The following is a 20,077-nucleotide window of genomic DNA, read 5'->3' as shown; positions in this document are numbered from 1 at the left end:
TAATGGGAGGGTATTGTACAGCTGAATTAGAACACATCTTGAAGAAGAGATAGGAGAACTCTGCCCTTAGTTAAATAGCCTAAAATACCTTATTTATGATTACAGAATTATTAATTATAATTAAAACAATCCTTTTATTTTATTCAGTTTAGTTCTGGGTTTTCTTAATATATACTGGCTTTTTTAAAAAAAAATATGTCACTTTTACTCAGACATAATTGTGAGTTAATAAATTAATATATATGTGATATTTCCTGTTGTCTTTCAAAAGCAGGAAGATCCCAGCGAATATAAAACTGGAAACTCTTAAGATTGTCTTCAGTAAATTTTCTTTTAACTTAAAGACAAATATGGAATTATCTAACTATTTTAATCAATGACTTCTATTGCATTGAACTGACACTAACACAAGAGGCTTCTGTGACAGGAATCACTGTTGTCCTCCTGAAGACAAGATCTCAGAAATGTAACAGAGGTAGGACGTTTTGCTCGGCTGTCAATTACCCTTGACAAGTAATGATTCTGGCAGCAAACTATGAATGTATCTTACTGTTGAGGATATTAATGATAATAATAAGTGTCTTACCAAGGGATGGGTAAACCTTGGGTTTGCGTTGTGGCCAAGGGCACCATATACTGACCCTGTTGTAGGTTACTAATACTAATAAAGGTAATTTTGCTTTTTCTTCCTTCAGTAGGTAGACGGCCACATTTAGTAGGGAAGGAGCATATACAGCTGAACTCTAGTATATGTTACTGGTGGTTGTTTGATCGACCGTGGAGGGATGAAAGGCAACGTTGCTCCCTGTAGCCAGGTATGAACTGAACTCGGAGACAGCGAGACACTGAGCTGGATACAATTAAAGCATCTAAGTTGACTTACTAACACCTGCACCAGTTGCACTACTCACAGAATAATACTAGTAGCAGTAGTAGTAACAGGTTTCAGTCAACAAAAACAAAATTTAATTAACAATTAAAAAAAAAAAACACCGCAAAAAAAAAAGAAACGAAACTGTGTGTGTGTCAGTGTTTAGGGGTGGGTCGTTAAAAGAAGAAGCCTTAACTTGACGAGACAAACTAAAAATAATTGCTAATACGAACCTTTCTTTCCCCAGGGACGACTTTTAAGAGGATGGTGGTGGTGGGGGGAGGAGAGAGATCAGATTAGGTGCACTTAGTGTAGTGTTTGTTGTTATTGTTGCAGTTGCTGATGTTCTTAACTGCACTCAGCAAAGAAACCTCAACAAAATAAAGGAATATATTATGTGTGTGAATGTGCATATATATATATGTATATATATATATATATGTATATATATATATATTATATATATATATATATATATATATGTATATATATATATTATATATATATGTATATATATATATATATATATATGTATATATAAATAAGGATAAGATCGTTAATTTAAAAATAAACTAACGATTTTATCAAGTGGTCAGGATGGAAAAAATAACCTTCAAAGGTATAATTATTAAAATTATAAATTACGGTATCAATTAAGGTGGTTTTAGAGTCAGATCATGGCTGCTATTTTCAGCATGGTGGTATCTTGTAGATATCCTAATTTATAATTTTATATATATATATATATTATATATATATTATATATACACACACACACGCACCTAATTTGCAGTTTATTTGTTAGACCCCCTGAGTGTTGTTGTTGGGTTTGACAACTGAAGTTCAGGTGAGGTTGTTAGACCCTATTTTCAGGATGTTGGCCTCATGCCAGGGCAGCAGCAGCAAACACAGATCTGTCAAGCGCATAGCAACAGGGACTGCTTTAGTTCTCACAGAACAATGACATTTCTGAAAGCGTGTTCACAGAGTCTCTACTTCGCTTTCGACACAACACACGTCTGCTGGTAGGGAGTTAACGAGGCCTCTAATTCTGTTTTAATACCACACATCGGTTAGAAATATGTCGACAGGGTCACCGATTGCAAACATTTATGAAATTTTGTGACAATATTGTTCGTGTTCTCATGCAATATTGTCATCATCTTTCGTTAACAATTATCCTAGATTATTAAAGAATAGTTCATTCTTTAACAGAACAGTGAATAATAATAATAATAAAAACAGGTAAGGGAGAGGGAAGGGGGTTGTCAATAGCCAAGTCTTGGCTGATTGGGTTTTTTTTGTTTTTATTGAGCCCGGCAAAATCGGTTTGTCATCGTGTGTTCTCACGCAATGACAAGTTAAATAATAATGATAATGATAACAATATCATCAATTAACTGGCCTACAATATTAGATAATAATAAGTTCTTAAATAATAATAATAATTCCTTAAATAATAATAATGATGATGATGATGATGCAGTGTTAGATGTTGTATGTAATAGTATTGATGTTTGTTAAAATAACATTATTACCATGGGAGTATCATTGTTTGTAGAGGTTTATATGACGGACCTGGTGTTATTGTCTCAAAGATATTGTTTAACAGAAGCTGATATCACTTCAATCAGTGCTGTGGATGGACATCGAGACACAGGGCAGACTATATCTAAAATTGTTATCAAATGGAACAATAACTGTTTCGGTGTTTGCTGATAGTGATATCACAGCTAGTGTGACCGTTCAAAAGAGACTAAAATTGATGGTGCTTTCAGAGACCATTACGGACTAATTACAAAGTAAATAGAATGGTTATCACCACTGCAGTTTAGTCAATTTAGTTTACGTTACTGCAATTATATTCAATATCAATGGATATCGTTAGCATCATAATTAATTACTTTTTACAATTTGGATGGATGGTTCGTTATAGAAAATCTGTATGTTACACTCTCTTGCTCTCTCTCTATATATATATATCTATCTATCTATATATATACATATAAGTTGTATGTATAGCTATAATACAGCTGATATTGATGATGTCAGCACGATAGAGCAATTTATTTGTTAATTAAACGGAGCCACTTCTCACAATTAAACATGCTAATAGCTAATACTGCAATATCAAGCTCATTAGCTCGTTACCTAAACAAAGAGGTAGTAAGAAAATAGGAGAATATATTAATTAAATAACAAATCCCCAACCACTGCCATCATAATTATTATTGCTATTATTATTATTCAATTATTATTATTGTTGTTGTTGTTGTTGTAACTGTTGTTTTTGTATTGTTTTGTGTTGTTATTGTTGCTGTTGGGATATAAATAAAACTTGGGCGCAACTGAAGTGTTGCGCTGTGGCCAGAAAGACTTTACCCCGCAAGCCAAGGTGTCATCATGAACCAGTAAGGGACTAGAAGGATGTGATCACCAGAGGGCACGCCTGGCTCCCCATCCCCTCTGTGTTAATACACAGACAACACTGAATAGCCACCATGTTAGTTGTTCGCCTTCAATGATCAGCCGTGAATCATGGCCTTCTTTGGTGTTTCATATCTCCCGCCGAGTTGGACATCACACTGTTGCCATCTGCAAGGAAGAAAGAAAGAGGAGGAAAAATTAAACCAGGAAAAGAAGGAGGAGGAGGAGAAGAGGAAGAAGTGGAAGAAGAAGTAGAAGAAAAGCAAGAAGAAGAAGAGGACAATGAAGAAGAAGAAAAAGAAGTGGAAGAAGAAGAAGAGGACAAAGAAGAAGTGGAAGAAGAAGAAGAAAAAGAAGTGGAAGAAGAGGACAAAGAAGAAGTGGAAGAAGAAGAAAAAGAAGTGGAAGAAGAGGTCAAAAAAGAAGTGGAAGAAGAAGTGGAAGAAGAAGAAGAAGTGGAAGAAGAGGACAAAGAAGAAGTGGAAGAAGAAGAAGAATAAAAAGAAGTGGAAGAAGAAGGAAAGCAAGAAGAAGAAGAAAAAGAAGTGGAAGAAGAGGACAAAGAAGAAGTGGAAGAAGAAGAAGAAAAAGAAGTGGAAGAAGAAGGAAAGCAAGAAGAAGAAGAAGAGGACAAAGAAGAAGTGGAAGAAGTGGAAGAAGAAGAAGAAAAAGAAGTGGAAGAAGAGGACAAAGAAGAAGTGGAAGAAGAAGAAGAAGAAGTGGAAGAAGAAGAAAAAGAAGTGGAAGAAGAGGTCAAAAAAGAAGTGGAAGAAGAAGTGGAAGAAGAAGAAGAAGTGGAAGAAGAGGACAAAGAAGAAGTGGAAGAAGAAGAAGAATAAAAAGAAGGGAGAAGAAGGAAAGCAAGAAGAAGAAGAAGAAGTGGAAGAAGAGGACAAAGAAGAAGGGAAGAAAGAAGAAGAAGAAGAAGAAGAGGACAAAGAAGAGTGAAGAAAGTGGAAGAAGAAGAAGAAAAAGAAGTGAAGAAGAGGACAAAGAAGAAGTGGAGAAAAGAAGAGAGAAGAGACAAGAAGAAGAGAGAAGAAAAGTGGAAGAAAAAGAAGAAGAAGAAGAAAGGGAAGAAGAAGAAAGGGAAGAAGAAGAAATGGAAGAAATGGAAGAAGAAGTGGAAGAAGAAAATCAAGAAGAAGAAGAGGAAGAAGAAAATCAAGAAGAAGAAGGACAGCAAGAAGAAGAAAAGGAAGAAATGGAAAAAGAAGAAAAGGAAGTGGAAGAAGAAGAAAAAGTGGAAGAAGAAGAAGAGGAAGAAGAAGAAGAAGTGGAAGAAGAAGGAAAGCAAGAAGAAGAAAAGGAAGGAAAGAGAAAAATGGAAGAGAAGAAGAAGAAGAGGAAAAGAAGAAGAAGAAAAGGAAGAAATGGAAGAAGAAGAAGAAGAAGAAGAGGAAGAAAAGGAAGTGGAAGAAGAAGAAGAAAAAGTGGAAGAAGAAAAAAGCAAGAAGAAAAGAAGAAATGGAAGAAGAAGAAAAAGAAGAAGAAAAGGAAGAAGTGGAAGAAGAAGAAAAGGAAGAAGTGGAAGAAGAAGCAAAGCAAGAAGAAGAAGAAGAGGAAGAAAAGCAAGAAGAAGAAGGGTAGAGCAAATCTCAAATACAGACAGTTGTATAAAAGTATAATTGTAAATACACACACACACGCTTGCTTACATCCATATCAATTATTATTTTATTCACCCTCTTTCCAAGATTGCATGGGTCGGATTAAATTGAGACAGATTTTCTATGGCCAGATGGCCTTTCTGTTGCCAATCGTCACCTCTTTCAAAAAATATTGGAAACGGATGCTGGTGTTGCATAAAAAGCAGCCGTGCTGGTGCCACGTAAAAGACACTTGTGCCAGCACCACATAAGAAAGTTCTAGTAGAAGACACTTGCCCAAAGTTCCACCCAGCAGGACTGAACATGAACCCATGCGGCTGGGAAGCAACCTTTCAACTCCAGAAGGGCATCTGGCTGTAAAATCCCTGTCCTTAATATATTCCCCTCACCCATGACTGAACGTTGGGATTTTGTCTTAGCCCGTTTGCATTCGGATGGCTGATATCTGTAGTTATTATCAGTGTTCTTTGGCGATTTAAATAAGAGTTTTGACTGTTATTTCCAGCAGGCAGATATACTTAATATGTTCTTTGATTAATTTTAATAATAAATATATATATATATATATTGCCTCACAGGTGTCTGTGTCGGTGACACGTAAAAAGCACCATCTGATCGTGGCCGTTTGCCAGCCTCGCCTGGCCCCTGTGCCAGTGGCACGTAAAAAGCACCCAACTACACTCACGGAATGGTTGGCGTTAAGAGGGTATCCAGCTGTAGAAACACTACCAGATCAGACTGAAGCCTGGTGCAGCCTCTTGGCCTCCAAGACCCTGGTTGAACCGTCCAACCCATGCTAGCATGGAAAGCGGACGTATGATGATGATGATGATGATGATGATGATATATATATATATATATCTGGGACAAGGGACCCGGACTTATGGCAATTTGACAAGGGACCATGACTTGTGGCAATTTGCAGTACTTGAGAAGACATGTCAAGCTAAGCAAAATTGCAACCATCCATACATATTGGCATGTCCTTTACGGCCGTGGCCCCATCCCCTCTCCCAGGTGAGAGGTCTTGTCTTGTAGGTGTCAGTGCTACATAAGTGCACCCAGCACACTCTTTAAACTGATTGGCTTTAGGAAGGGCATCCGGCCATAGAAACCAAACCGAAATAGACAGAAGCAACATTTACTGAACAGTATTATTACATGGAACTATGGCATTATTAAAAGAAACCATCAAACAATACAGGTTTGAGTTTATGGCAGAGAAAAGAGATGAAGTTGTACACCAACCATTACTATGGGAACCAGTAAGTGACAAAAGAAGAAGAGGCAGAGAGGTTGCTGAACATCTGTACAACAGTTGCTGGAGGATACAAACCTTGTAAGAAATGTGGGTTGCAGGGGTGGTAAGGGACAGGGAAGTGTGAGGGAGACGGGTCAGTGGGATCCAAATGCATTCAACATGACACACACATACATATATCTATACATACAAACACACACACCTACTAGATTTTCAGGTGATCACATAGGGTCATATATACTCTTTTACTTGTTTCAGTCATTTGACTGTGGCCATGCTGGAGCACCGCCTTTAATCGAGCAACTCGACCCCGGGACTTATTCTTTTGTAAGCCCAGTACTTATTCTATCGGTCTCTTTTGCCGAACCGCTAAGTAACGGGGACATAAACACACCAGCATCGGTTGTCAAGCAATGCTAGGGGGACAAACACAGACACGCATATATATATACATATATATGACGGGCTTCTTTCAGTTTCCATCTACCAAATCCACTCACAAGGCTTTGGTTGGCCCGAGGCTATAGTAGAAGACACTTGCCCAAGGTGCCACGCAGTGGGACTGAACCCGGAACCATGTGGTTGGTAAGCAAGCTACTTACCACACAGCCACTCCTGCTATATCTGTAATATAATATGTGATAATTCTTTGGCTGGCATAATAAAACTCCGAGTTTCAGATGTCGGGCAGAAACCAGTATCGGCACCTCTTCAGTTATTGAAGCAATTAAAACATAATATCGAGGTCTCTTTCATTCTTTTGTTGTCTTAGCATTACTATTAATGTATATATATGTATGTATATATAATGATATGTAATGAAGGAAATTGTTGTATACAGTGCTCAGGTTTAAAAGAATATGCCAACAGGTGTACTGTTGGTGGATTTCAGGAAGCATGGAAGTTTTGAAGGATGTTGTGTCTCGACAGCTAACAACTGATGTGGGTAGCTTATTTCATGCTTCAGCAACTCTGAGTGCGGAAAAATGTTTCTGGAGGTCATGGGGTGCTGTGTTGTTTTTTGATTTTAAAAGCATGTCCGCAAATGTTTATCATGTAGGATTCGAAAAGGTGCCTAAGGTTGTTGTTGGAACGATGGTGGATAGTCTTACGGGTGTCTACCAATTCAGTTACCAGACATCTAAGCTTCAATATATCCATGTCAGCCCCCACACACTGGACTGTTAGGTAATCACATTGTGGCCCAAATATATACACTGAACTGATACACACACACACACACACATATATATACACACTGGGCTGTTAGACAATTAAACTGTGACCTAAGTATATATAGACAGGACTGTTAGATAATCCCACAGTATAATATCCTATAGTTTCAGTATGGCCCTCATCGCCATTTTGGTCCCAACTTAGAATAGAAACCATGCAAATGAGGTTGAGAAAAGTATGAACACTGCAACATCACACTGATACAAGAAGTCTACAGTAAGTACTATGGAACACTCTGCTATTGTCTTACTTTACAACTGATGGCAAAGATACAAACTCTCATGTCTTTAGTTTGTATTACTTCTTCTAAGAAAAAAAAGTTACTCCATTGATTGGCAGAGACTCACTCCCTGGTACAATAAAACTCTATAATTGGTTGAGACTCACTGATAAAGGCCAGTCACATAACAGCCCAGGGTTATTGTTGCTATTAGCTAAACCACTGTAGTGTAAGGGGAAACATGCAGTCCAAACTTGTTGTCATCAATGGGAAACTTCCCTGCAGTTCTTATTGCATCAGTAAGAGACAGACTTTTGACCAAATGGAAGATGTCTGCTGCTGCCACTACCACCACCATTTAACGTCTGTTTTCCAAACCGGATGACTCGACAGGAGCTGGTAAGGCCAGGGGCCACACTAGGTTCCATAGTTTTTCTTGGCTTGGTTTCTACAGCTGGATTCCCTTCCTAGTGCCAACCACTTTACAGAGTGAACTGAGTGCTTTTTACACGGTACCATCACCAGTGCTCTTTGCATGGCACAAGTAGCAGTGCTTAGAACATAGCACCAGAGTTTTTACATGGAACCATCACCAATGCTTTTTACACAACACCAGCACTCTTTACATGGCACCAGTACCATTGCTTTTTATGTGGCACCAGCCCCATTGCTTTTTATGCGACACTATCACCGGTGCTTTTTATGTGGCACATTGTAGAAGACAGGTCTTTTTGTTCAACAGGAATTGTTTCCAATGCAGACAACTGGATACAATTTCTGATCTCTAGTGAAGTGATATTAATGCTAAACTTTTTACAGAAAATGGTCCACAAAATTCACGAGGAAACTTCACGAGACATCAAATATAAATGCAACAACACAGTAGAACATAAAACTTGCAGTGGGCCAGCAAAGCTCAGTTCTGAGACGACTGCTGGTAGCTCACACGATCCACATGTGCTGTTCAAGTAAGGGACGCATGTGTGAATGCATGTGCATCTGCATATTTGTTTACTTTCACATTTCTCCAAAAAACTGCAAGCAACAGGTGGTGATAGTCTTGTTATATTTTCTTATTTCTTTACTACCCACAAGGGGCTAAACATAGAGGGGACAAACAAGGACAGACAAACGGATTAAGTTGATTACATCGACCCCAGTGCGTAACTAGTACTTAATTTATCAACCCTGAAAGGATGAAAGGCAAAGTTGACCTCGATGGAATTTGAACTCAGAACATAAAGGCAGACAAAATACTGCACAGTATTTCACCCGGTGTGCTAATGATTCTGCCAGCTTGCTGCCTTTCTTCTTATATTTTCTATCAACAAATTGTCCTTTAGCTTCATGTTTTCAAAGAAATGTGAACTAAGGCGCAGGAGTGGCTGTGTGGTAAGTAGCTTGCTAACCAACCACATGATTCCGGGTTCAGTCCCACTGCGTGGCATCTTGGGCAAGTGTCTTCTGCTATAGCCCCGGGCCGACCAATGCCTTGTGAGTGGATTTGGTAGACAGAAACTGAAAGAAGCCTGTCGTATATATGTATATATATGTATATGTGTGTATGTGTGTGTGTTTGTCCCGCTAGCATTGCTTGACAACCGATGCTGGTGTGTTTACGTCCCCGTCACTTAGCGGTTCGGCAAAAGAGACCGATAGAATAAGTACTGGGCTTACAATGAATAAGTCCCAGGGTCGATTTGCTCGACTAAGGGTGATGCTCCAGCATGGCTGCAGTTAAATGACTGAAACAAGTAAAAGAGTAAAGAGTAAGAAATCCCTTACTTAAAAATATGTGCATGACAGTGACAGGAAAGGCATCCAGCTGCAAAACAATACCTCAATATTATGTACTCATCTAACCCATGCCAGGATAGAAAAACAGACATAAAAACAAACAAATTTAATAAATGAACTCCCCATTACTACATTAAGATGGCTCTGACTTGACTGTCATTTTTCAAGTGGATGGAGTCCACGAGTAGGTACTCTCAGTCATTAGACATACAATTAACCACCTTCACTAATTGAAGAAGCGGTTGAAGACGATTGTGGAGTAAGTTTAGGTGGGATGCTATTATTTAGGTCTGTCCTGGTCAAATGACATTCTAGCAGTGACCATCCAGTCAGTTTGCATATTTATGACTACATTATCCAATGTGCACTTCCATTTCTTTAAGGAGATAGGGTATGACTTGAAAGAGAATTGGTTACTATTTCTAGCAGGTTGAGTGGCCACATAGAAGCTCTTTCACTGTCTCGTAGGTGTCATGAGTGATGATGCTTCGGTCAGCTTCGATCCATCAGACCTCGGATCAAAAGTATTCCAGCCGTCATCATCCCTGCTTTTTCCTATATGCAGGGAACCAAGGCTCCCATCATCCAATGTATCCTTTTTGAAGACGGCAATTTGGAGGGAGTTGGGACTGCTATTTCTAGCAGATCGAGTAGCTGGGTTGAGGCTCCATCGTGGCATTAGCCGGTTCTTGTTTAGACAGTTACAAGAGGTCAGTTGACTGGAAGAGGACGGACAAAGGCTGGTCAGTGGCGCGGTGAGAGAGTGGTTAAGCGACAGGGGCGAAGGACAGAGCAGAGTGAAAGAAGGGGACAGTTAATAGATGTCTCCTTATTACAGACTGTTTAAGAGGGGGGAAAGCAGGGGAACACCTGAATAAAACCATCATCATCATCGATACATGCACCACACACACACACAGACGACATAGTTGTTTAATTGGTACACACACACACACACACACATACATAGAGCGGTACTACTAGAGAACAGTGGTCCCGGTGCGCGCACTTGCGTACTCGCGCATCCGCGCTAGCTAGTCGTGACTAGTCGTTCCTTACTCTGCGTTTTTGTGTTTTATTTACTTTGCTAGGTAGTCGTAGGATCGACTAGTCATGACTAGCTAGCGCGACTACGCGAGTGCGCGCACCAGGACCCGCTGTTCTCAAGTAGTACCCATACAAGCATTTACACGAGTATGCAGTTGACACAAAGAGATACACATTAAGTATATACATATACACACGCATACACATAAATAGACGCATGCACATTACACACACACGCATGATGTGCGTGTGTGTGTATTACCAGAGAGAACGGAAACTAAACTACACAGCCGTGTGTGTGAGAGAGAGATGAATGAATCGTTGGCAATGAAAAGAAACATGCATCCACAGTGGCGGACTGGGTCTAAAAATATTGGTTGCCAAGATACTAAAAGGGTCCCACCCGCAACTACAAATGCTATCGCTTAATTTTTTTTTTTTTTGGTTAAAAATATTCTTTTCAACTGTCTACAAACATAGCCAGGCTAAAATAATGCATCCTTCCAGGAGTGAATAAAAAATTCCCAAACTTGAGGGGATGGGCCCCTTAGATACTAACATGGACCCCCACCCGCCTCATATGTGGATTCTAATGGCGCAGGGGCCCACTTGCTATCATCGGCTAAGCTGGCAACCTAGCCAGTCCGCCACTGGCCATCCATCATACAACTACATATTCACTGCAAGTGATACAAGAAGGCAGAAAAGATTAAGAAAACAACAATTTCAAAAGTTAAACAAACACTCTAAAAGTTAATCTGTAAATACAAACATCAAGCCAGCGAGGGAGACCTATGTAGGGGGTCGGTCTTCCAAAATAGTAGCCAAATTTTCTTCGTATTAAAACCCTTACATCTTAAAAAGAGAAAATATACAAGAGAAATCGTTGGGGATGGTTACGGCTGGAAGGCCAGGCGTCTGGGGGTTTAACTGCAACATACGTGAATAACTTCAAAAATTCTAGGTGGGACAACAAGGGTGTCACTACGTGGTGGCTCTATCTGCGAGAAATAGCAGGCAAATCTCTGAAATTACGCCGGGTCAACTTGGGAAAATAAAAAAAGGCGATAAACATACTGAGACTGTCAAAAGACTGGAGGGGCACGGCCTTTGATTAAGTGTTTTCTTATCAGAGTTGGGTTGGGACTACACCACCACAACCACCAGAAAACTAACATAAAGACATGCACAGAACCCAGCAAAGTAATCGTACTCCGAGTTCAGTGCCGCTGCGTGACACCTTGAGCAAGTATAGTAGAAGTATCTTCCACTATAGCCTTAGGCCGACCAGAACCTCGTGAGTGGATTTGGTAGACGGAAACTGAAAGAAGCTCGTCATGTGTGTGTGTGTGTGTTTATATATATATATATACAAAATGGGACAAGAACGCAAAACATCCGGACAGTTAGGTGATACAAAACGGGACAACAAAACATCCAGATAGACGATACAAAAAACACGGATGGGTCATTCGAAGCCTTTAATCTTCAGTCAAGAACCGGATCATCCTCGCAATTTCGGCTGATTAATATATATATATATATATATTTATTCATTGATAGATTGACAGATATATGTGTGTTTGTGTTTGTCTTTATGTCAGTGTTTGTCCCCCACCACAGCATGACAACCGGTGTTGGTGTGTTTACGTCCCCGTCTGCTAGCGGTTCGGCAAATAGGATTAACAGAATAAGTACTGGGCTTTAGAGAGAAAAAAAAGTACTGGAACCGATTTGTCCGACGAAACATTCTTCGAGGTAGTGCCCCAGCCTAATGAGTGAAACAAGGAAACGATAAACAAAACCATGTTCAGATTTTATCCAAGGTTTAATTGGTCGGGTGGGAAGGACCGGGACGGGGCTGCGTCAACGAACTCCAGAGGCCCCAGCCCCGACCTCCACATAAAGGTGAGAGATATTTACACTCACTGATCTACACACCGAGAAAACTTATTTGCAAGCATTCAACATTGTGTCTACACACACATACAGACATTACATATGTGGAGTGTGGAGGGAAATGGTCGTTGAATTTGCAAAAGAGGTGGGAAAATGCGATTTGGATTGTTCAAAGCTGAGGATTGAAACCGGATCGCAGGATATGGGTAGATGAAAACCGACTGTCAAGGTGTATTAAATGAATACACACATTGCTATAGCTATTCATAACACACACACACAGAAATATATACGTAGACACATACACAAACCCCAAGCAGAAAACGAAATGTCAATTCATTAGCATTTGTGGTGGACTGAAAGAAGAAGAAAAAAGACAAAGAGATGGCGGTGATGGTGGCTACTTTCATAAACGAGAATAGCGATTAAGGCGGCGGGGAGGGAGGGAGAGGACACGAAGGAGAGCAAACTGTTCCTCCCACTTCCTCTACTTCATGCCAGTGACGGTGATGATGATGATGATGATGGTGGTGGTGGTGGTGGTGGTGGTAGAAGTGGAGGTTGATGATATATCGCCGCTAATGGACTGACGGCCATTCCATTTCTCTCTCTCCCTCCCTCCCACTCTCTGAATGTATGCGCGTGCGTGAGAGCGTGTGCGCGTGCGTGAGTATGTATGCGCGTGCGTGCGAGCGTGTGTGTGTATGTGTGTGTGTGCGTGTGTCCTACCTTCCGCTCTGTCTTTCATTCATACATATATATATGTATATGTATTTAAACTGAATTTGTATGTGTTTATTAAATTGTGAATACATATCTACACGAATGCGTTCTGTATGCGTAGATGTATATGTTTGTAGTTTTTAGACAAACACCATTGTATTTTTAAAAAAACGACGAACGGACTTTCAAAAGAATTCAGTAAATGGCGAGAGAGAGCAGAGCAGTGGGTGGATGTGTTTGAACTGACACAAAGTGCAGCGGGTGTATGTATGGGTGGACGTATGAATGGATGGAGGGACTTAAATATAGCAGACAGTAAGAAAGAGCATTTAATTATGATAATGATGATAGTGGTGGTAATTGGACCTGTCGTCGGACCGGTGTCAAACAATGTAGACAGTTTCATATATATACATATATATATATATATATATACATACATATATATATATATATATATGCATATATATGCGTACACACCCATATATATGGATGCATTCGTTATCAGCTACAGACTCACTTGTTTGTTTATTTTTTTTTTTACCCCCGCGCCAACCGCTTCATCACACTTTACACATGAACTTTTAACTAATTTCATATAAAGCTAGCAAATACAAACATACACAGAATATATATATATATATATATATATATATATATATATACAGACACACACACATATATATGAAAACATTTTGATAGACATAAGTACAAATGCTTACACACACACACACACGCACATACACACAAGCTTACACGCACATATGTTAATTTATTATTGATTTTAATTAACTTATATGTATGTTAGTTATACATAAATACATGTCATTATATATACACACACACACATATATACATAGGCATATGTCCAATTTTGTGTGAATTTATCTCTCTATAGCCATATGTACACGACTGTACAATACACCCGCGATTCCCTTTCTGTAGTTGTTGTGTGTGGTTCTGTGTGTCTTGGTATAGTTAGGTGATGTGTCTGTGTGTAGGCGATCGAGAAATGTGTGTGTGTGTGTACGAATGGTCAGGGCACTTACCCTTTCGGATGAATGTATCTGTGTACTTACAGCAAGCCGTCCCCCCAGTCGACTGTAAATGCTCAGGGTGGAGAGCAGGCCTTTGGTTTTGACACTTTCTGTTCCCGGCTGTACTTTCTCTCTAGCTCACAACTCCGACATGGGGGTGGATAGGCCGCCGACAACGACTCTGTCTGGTCTACAAGTGACAAAATGTCTCGAAAATAAGACTGAACAGTTATGGAAAGCAAAGAGAGCCATCATCGAGTCAGGGGAGTTAACTGTGGCAAGACGTAAGAAGTTCCGGCCGGATTTTCTGTTTTGGATCACAGAACAGTCCAAAATGTCTCATTTGGAAATATTATCCATGAATTTGATATTCGTATTTCTTGTGAAGTCTTTTAATATGGGTTTCTTGTTTTTTAAATCATTGTTTTCAAATTTCAAACGAAAGAAAAATATTTGCCAAGGGAGATAATTGTCATGACAGACGAGTTGAGTGGAAATATGTATGTGTACGTATTTATGTGTGTGCGTGTGTATGTGTGTGTCTGTTCATAGATTGAAATATTCATAGAATAATATAAACATCGAGAATTCCATAGTATAAATATTAAAGTAAGGCGGTCACAAGTGTTGTCTAGGAATAAATCTCTCTAACGAGGTCTTTACTCTTGGATAATCCTGTTTTTTTTGTGTGTTTTTTTCTTCATTTTTTCACATCCTCAGCAGATGATGTCCAACTATTTCTGTCCCAAAACCACAGAGAAGAGCAAAGTTCCAGTCAATCCTAATGGGACACGTACATCGGTCAATACGGTTTCAAATATTGTTCCATGTAAAAGTCGAACATTTTTTTTTATTCGAGGAGACTGGTGGTGGTCAGTTTAAACAAAAATCAGGTCAACAAAGTTTTGTAAGACATTACGAATGTCAGTATGCCGAAGGCGGCGAGCTGGCAGAATCGTTAGCACACCGGGCGAAATGCTTAGCGGTAAATCGTCTACCGTTACGTTGTGAGTTCAAATTCCGCCGAGGTCGACTTTGCCTTTCATCCTTTCGGGGTCGATAAATTAAGTACCAGTTACGCACTGGGGTCGATGTAATCGACTTAATACCTATGTCTGTCCTTGTTTGTCCCCCTCTGTGTTTAGCCCTTTGTGGGTAATAAAGAAATAGGTATTTCGTCTACCGTTACGTTCTGAGTTCAAATTCCGCCAAGGTCGACTTTGCCTTTCATCCTTTTGGGGTCGATAAATTAAGTACCAGTTACGCACTGGGTCGATGTAATCGACTTAATACCTATGTCTGTCCTTGTTTGTCCCCCTCTGTGTTTAGCCCTTTGTGGGTAATAAAGAAATAGGTATTTCGTCTACCGTTACGTTCTGAGTTCAAATTCCGCCGAGGTTGACTTTGCCTTTCATCCTTTTGGGGTCGATAAATTAAGTACCAGTTACGCACTGGGTCGATGTAATCGACTTAATACCTATGTCTGTCCTTGTTTGTCCCCCTCTGTGTTTAGCCCTTTGTGGGTAATAAAGAAATAGGTATTTCGTCTACCGTTACGTTCTGAGTTCAAATTCCGCCGAGGTTGACTTTGCCTTTCATCCTTTTGGGGTCGATAAATTAAGTACCAGTTACGCACTGGGTCGATGTAATCGACTTAATCCGTTTGTCTGTCCTTGTTTGTCCCCTCTGTGTGTTTAGCCCCTTGTTTGTAATAAAGAAACAGAATGTCAGTATGCCGAAGAATGAACTCTTCTTCAGAGAACGGGACAGTTTCATTCAGACTTCGACGATATTCTACGTCGCGACATTTGCAGATTTCAACATTTGATGCTTTCAGACTTCAAGAAAAAACCGAGGTCCCAATCTAGTTCATTGTCCAGCCTTCGTCAAGAATTAATTAAATATTTTTATTCTGTTGATGCGTTCTTGGGCTTTATTTAAGATTTGTCATATAAGAGAAAAAGGAATGATAAGTATCGAACTCTGAAGCTCCATGATTGCTTTAGTTTAACGGGATTGCGTCCGCAGTGAGTTATATTATTAGTAACAGAATATTTCACCGAAAAATTTGAATGAACTCATAACCAGGACCGGCGCTATGCACTTCGTAAATCAGACGGTCACCCGAGGCGCTAAAATCGGGGCGTCGCGAATAACTCAAAATCGCATCGTCTTATTATAAACACGTAAACTTAATAAAGAAAACAACCGATGTTATTTCCAGAGCAAAGAAGGATGGAGGACATGACTATACAGGGATGCAGTCGAAAGAATCGTATGGTGTTATGTCCTGTCATCTGATCTGGCGTAAAATATTTCAAATTTGTCCCAGTAACAGATTTTCTTAGTGACATAACAAGGTCATAAAACTATAGATTTCTTATTCGCTAGTTTACTAATCTTTCGAGCGTACATTGTACAGTTGACCTGACTGCAAATTTACGACTACATTTTCTGGTTGTTATAATGAAAGGGATAAATGGGTATCATAAGGTTTCTTATTCTATTGCTGGGATAAGGGGTTGGCCTAAAGCTGTATTAATCTGGGGCCAGTTCCGCTCTAACTTCATATTATATAATGAATGTCTTAAGATTACTTATAAATATATATTGGTTGAACGTATCGACAAATGCTTTCTGCATATATTGTTGAGAAATGTTAAATCAATTTTCGAAATAGGTTATAAAAACCCAGTCTAGTCATTGTTTAGCCCGAGGTCAGCCATGATTGAGCAAACCTGTTATCAAAGGCATCCCAACCGTGACCAACAACTCTTTCTATTTATTTAGAACTACATTGTCCATTGTGCCTTTCATGTTTTAAGACAGAAGGGTGATATTTAAGGAAATATTGTTGCGATCGTCAATAGATCGAATGACCACGTAAAGAGGCTTTTCCAAGGAGGTGATGTCATTGGTCGACAACAGGTTAGCATGCAGTTTGACATGTCATTTTGTTCAGTTTAAAAAAAATAGTAAAGTAGACTAGATTTGGATGGCTGCTTAATGTGAATGTTTGTGCTGAAAGAAACTACAATAATTGTACATATAATTCCTATATTTATATCATGTTTTCAGTAAAAAGATGAGGAGACAGCATATGGCTAGTGTTGAAACATGCCGTTAGAAACGTCATTTTTTATGTTGTGCTGTGTGAGACCTTGGATATATACTCGAAATTTGATGAATAGAATGATCATGATAATCATGATGATGATCATCATCATCATTTAAAGTCCATTTTCTATGCTAGCATGGGTTGGACGGCTTGACAGGATCTGACAAGCGAGCGTGCTGCACCAAGCTCCCATTTCTGTTTTGACATGGCTTTTACGGCCAGATGCCCTTCCTAAAGCCAAATGACCAAGGTAAACTGCTCACAGGCCCCTGCTGCGGGAAAAAAGCTATTAGAAGAGTGGGCGTTAACATATTTAATGTCGCTTTTTTTTTTGTATTTTTAAATTATCAGAATGGTTAATTCTGATCTAGAAAGGGAAGGGCGGTAACCCCAAGATTTTAATTCAAATTAATTAAAAGCAAACAGCAGTAACGAGTGGCCTGGACTTTGACAGACTCTATTATTATGAGAACATCAGCAGCAGAGCATAGTCTAACTGTCACTGCCAAATTTAAAATAGTGGGTATATGTATGTATGTATGTATGTACGTACGTACGTATGTATGTATGTATGTATGTAGGTATAGTTTAATGGTCATAATCACAAATAATGGAAGTGACTCCAAGTTTCCTATAATGGTGGTGGTGGTGATGATGATGATGTTGATGGTGGTGGTGGTGGTGGTGGTGGTGATGACGATGATGACAACGACAGTGATGGTTGTCTACACTTGACCAAGGAAGGCAATCACTGACCATTGTCCATGCAAATGCCAGAAGTGCTCATGCATGGGGTTATTGCACCGGCAGCCAGCTTCACCTGGGTTTGCATCCACAGATCCCATGCCCACCACAGCATCCCCCAGCCCCACTAGGCATTGGATAGTAGCGTGAGAGGTGATCGCACAACCTCATATTCTAGGTCCACAAAGGCTTGCTCCACACTTCACACTACCTCTCCATCCTACTAACATGATTCAGAGACAAGCTAGGACAAGATACCCAGTGCCAATACGGGTCACAGGATCAGGAATATGAGAGTGTCATGGTCTTAAGCACAAGTGAAAGAACCCCAAAATGACCACTGCCATTCCCTGGGGAGGGATTAAGTCGATTACATCTACCCCAGTGTTCAACTGGTATTTATTTTATTGACCCTGCAAGGATGGAAGGCAAAGTCAACCTTGGGGGTATTTGGACTCAGAACATAAAAATGGATGGAATGCCTTCAAGTATTTTGTCCAGTGTGCCAACAATTCTGACAGCTCGCCACCTCAATAAATTTCAGGAGAGGGGGCCAATCAATTAGATCGACCCAGTATGCAAATGGTACTTAATTTATTGACCCCTAAAAAGATGAAAGGTAAAGTTAATCTTGGCAGAAATTTGAACTCAGAACCAAGTATTTTGTCCAATGTGCTAACTTTTCTGCTAGCTCACCATCCTGTCAATAATAGTAATAATAATAATAATAATAAATGCCCAGATGCAGTACCAGGCAGTGGCTCTCATGGCTTCTGATCTTAACTGATTGGAAGGTTTATCACGTACATTGTTTTGTTTTGGTATAAAAGATGGGCTACAGCAAATATTCTGCTCAATACCACAGATTTGCTTGTCAGTTGTTTGACCATAACCAGTTGAGCATGTCCCTTAGTGGCTGACGATATGTGCATCTCTGATCACGAGCAGAAGTAGTGGGGGTAGCATCATAGCCATATGTTGAGAGGAATTCTATGAGGTTTGAATAACTCACCTTTGGAAACATGGGTGTTTCGTTCAACATCCTTAAACAACCCTTATTCAGGGACCTTTTGAGTGGGATGGGTTACTCGACCAGAAGAAAATTCTAACTGGCCCCCACCTGCAAGGTCATGTGCTGTTTATCTTGATATGAGATCATCATGTCACACACATATGGTTGTGATGCATGTGCATGGTCTACCCTTATCAGACGGGTAGTCATGATGGATTTACTGGGCTTCATATATTTTACCCGTGTCACTTTGATGGCATGCACTGTTCTCTCACTCAATAATAATAATAATAATAATAATAATAATGATAATAATAATAATAATAATAATGATAATCCTTTCTACTGAAAGCACAGGGCCTCAAATTTGGGAGAAGGGATTAAGTCGATTATATCGACCCCTGTTCGTAACTGGTACTTATATAATCGACCCCCGAAAAGATGAACGGCAAAGTTGACCTCGGCGGAATTTGAACTCAGAACGTAAAGATGAATGAAATACTGCTGAGCATTTCGCCCGACGTGCTAACGATTCTGCCAGCTCACTGTCCTAATAATAATGATAATGATAATAATAATAATAATAATAATAATAATAATAATAATAATAATAATAATAATAATAATGATATTAATGATAATGATGATGATGATGATGAGTGAGATAGAACTTGTGCACGTATTTCTTATTGGCAAAAATGACCTTCCCAAGATAGAACAACATCTGTTTCAGCACAGATTTTTCACATCAAAATTTTAGCAAAACAAGCACACAAATAAAATAATATACATACGCACATATGTTATATTTGTATAGATACACTTATACACACACACACACACACACACACACACATACTCATACACATATACACAGCCAAATATATGTAACACACACATACACACACAAGTGTACCTGTAAATTCATAGATTAAACAATTTCTTTTAACTTTATCTTACAAAAAAAACATTGGTTTCAAATTTTGGCACAAGGCCAGCAAGTTTTGAGTGGCGGGGGGTTAAATTGATTACGTTACCTCAATTTGTACCTATTTTATCGACCCTGGAAGGACGA

The 20,077-nt window shown here is 39.4% G+C and overlaps 1 long non-coding RNA gene across 1 annotated transcript; it reads right to left on the bottom strand.

The window, feature by feature from the left end:
* Positions 1–2,166: 2,166 nt before the first annotated feature.
* LOC115218911 lies at positions 2,167–14,575 on the bottom strand. The gene is made up of 2 exons (XR_003882282.2): positions 14,141–14,575; positions 2,167–3,466 (listed from the first exon to the last, which is right to left on the bottom strand). It is a non-coding gene; the product is annotated as an uncharacterized LOC115218911 (long non-coding RNA).
* Positions 14,576–20,077: the final 5,502 nt, after the last annotated feature.

Source organism: Octopus sinensis, linkage group LG14 (assembly GCF_006345805.1).
Source record: "Octopus sinensis linkage group LG14, ASM634580v1, whole genome shotgun sequence".
NCBI lineage: Eukaryota > Metazoa > Mollusca > Cephalopoda > Octopoda > Octopodidae > Octopus > Octopus sinensis.
Note: the sequence above shows the minus strand (reverse complement) of the source record. Positions and strands in the feature narration are given on the sequence as shown.